This window comes from Lipotes vexillifer, unplaced genomic scaffold (assembly GCF_000442215.2).
Source record: "Lipotes vexillifer unplaced genomic scaffold, Lipotes_vexillifer_v1.1 scaffold655, whole genome shotgun sequence".
Classification (NCBI taxonomy): Eukaryota; Metazoa; Chordata; class Mammalia; order Artiodactyla; family Lipotidae; genus Lipotes; species Lipotes vexillifer.
Genome location: NW_006788208.1, coordinates 2,390,245 through 2,392,111, shown reverse-complemented (window position 1 = coordinate 2,392,111; position 1,867 = coordinate 2,390,245). Strand labels below are relative to the sequence as shown.

The 1,867-nt window shown below is 42.0% G+C and overlaps 1 non-coding gene across 1 annotated transcript; it reads right to left on the bottom strand.

Moving 5' to 3' along the window:
* Nucleotides 1–291: 291 nt before the first annotated feature.
* On the bottom strand, nucleotides 292–363 carry TRNAE-UUC (transfer RNA glutamic acid (anticodon UUC)). Its single transcript has one exon. It is a non-coding gene; the product is annotated as a tRNA-Glu (tRNA).
* Nucleotides 364–1,867: the final 1,504 nt, after the last annotated feature.

Here is a 1,867-nt window from a genome sequence, read left to right as displayed (position 1 = left end):
TTTTCCAAAAGCTGAAGAATAACAGAGGATTCCTGCTGTAGATAATTTCTGGGTTCCCTCACTATCCCCTTTTGGCTTCTTATTTTCTCCTTTACCTGTGGGACCAGTTCTCAATTTTAGAATTACCTAGAGTGGTTATTCTTTTTCTAACTATACCCTGGCTAAATCACCAATCCTTGTTTTTCTCAGGCTTATCTTGGCCTTTGACTAAAATTTATTGGGTTTTTTTGTTTGTTTCTTTTCTTTTCTTTTTTTAATTTTGGCCATGCTGCGTGGCTTGTGGAATCTCAGTTCCCCAACCAGGGATTGAACCCAGGCCACGGCAGTGAAAGTGCTGAATCCTAACCACTAGACCACCAGGGAACTCCTTTTTTTAAAATATATATTGTTTATCTGCTCTTTTGAGCATTGTGATAGGAGGCGGAAAGATAAATAAGCATCTTCAAGGGACAGATATTTCAATGAGGGAAACATATGTTTTTTTGGTGTGTGTATAAAGAAGAAATCTGAAAGCAATGAATTCTGAATAGTGGAATCTGCTAAGACTTCATAGAGATGAGCCTTGAAAGATGAGTAGAATTTTGACAAGTTAAGACTCAAGGAGGGGAGGAAATGGTAATGGTGGCTCTTTGTAGAAGAACTGTACAGGTAAAGGAAGAGCTGCATGGAGGTGCCTGGTGTGTTTGGGGACAATGTGAGTGGTCTGGTGTAGCTGGAGGGTAGGGTATTAGGAAGTTATATTAGGAGACAAGGATAATGGGTGTGGCTATACACGGATGACTCTTCAAGTTACATCCGCAGCTCACATCTTCCCCTTAAGTTCCAGATCCACATCTCCGCCTGCATACTGGACATTTCCATCTCACACTCAACATGTCCAATACTGAAATCATCTGCCCACATGATCATCCCACATGACCTCCAGTCTTGTCCTCTTCCAGTCCCTGCATCACTCTGAGGCAGCACGATCCTTCCAGAATGCAGGTCTGACCATGTTCTGTCCCTTCTGTGGCCCATCAGTGGTTCCCACTGCTCTCAGGTTGAGTCCAGATCCCTTAGCATGAGTCACAAGACCCTTCAGGAATTGGCTCCTGCTTGCCTTTCCAGTTTTAGGTCTTACCACTCTTTCCCTTGAAATCTCCTGTACAACCTTAGTAAATCCTTTGCAGTTACCAAAACTGATAACGCTCTTGACCTTTGTTCAAAACTGTGTGCTCTGTCTTGAATTCTCAACTGCCTTCCCTCTGGTCAAGTGATCAACTTTTGTGATCCATTGGGAACAAGCTCAGGTGTCATCAGTGAGTTGATCTGGATGCTCCTCCTATGTGTTTCGGAGCACACGGCTTATGCCACTCATAGCACTTCTCACACTGTATTATAATTTCCTGTCTACTCTGTTAGCGTGTAAGAAACTCAAAGACAGAGGCTACATCTCATTCATGATTGGATTTCCAGTGCCTAGCCCAGGACATGTCACTCAGTAGAGTTGAATACGTATTTGTAGAATGAACGAATGAATTGAATGAAAGGTGGACTGGGCTTAGGTTGTGGATAATCCTGAAAAAATTAATTAGCATATTTTCACTTTCCTTGGTGTACAACAGGGAACTATTTATTGTTTTTTTGTTTGTTTTTGTTTTTTTTGAGGAGGGAGGTAATTCCATCAGAACCATTCTTTGGCAGATTAGCTCTAGAATGAGTGCCAAGATTGGATGGGGTGGAAGAGGGTCAAGTCAGAAGAACTAGGTATAAAAGCCATTGTATGGTACAGGTGAGAGATAATGCAACTGAAGTTCAACAGGGGTGATGGGAACATTCAGAAATACGATCAGTGAGAAAGGGTCACAAATGATATAAAGAAGTGGGA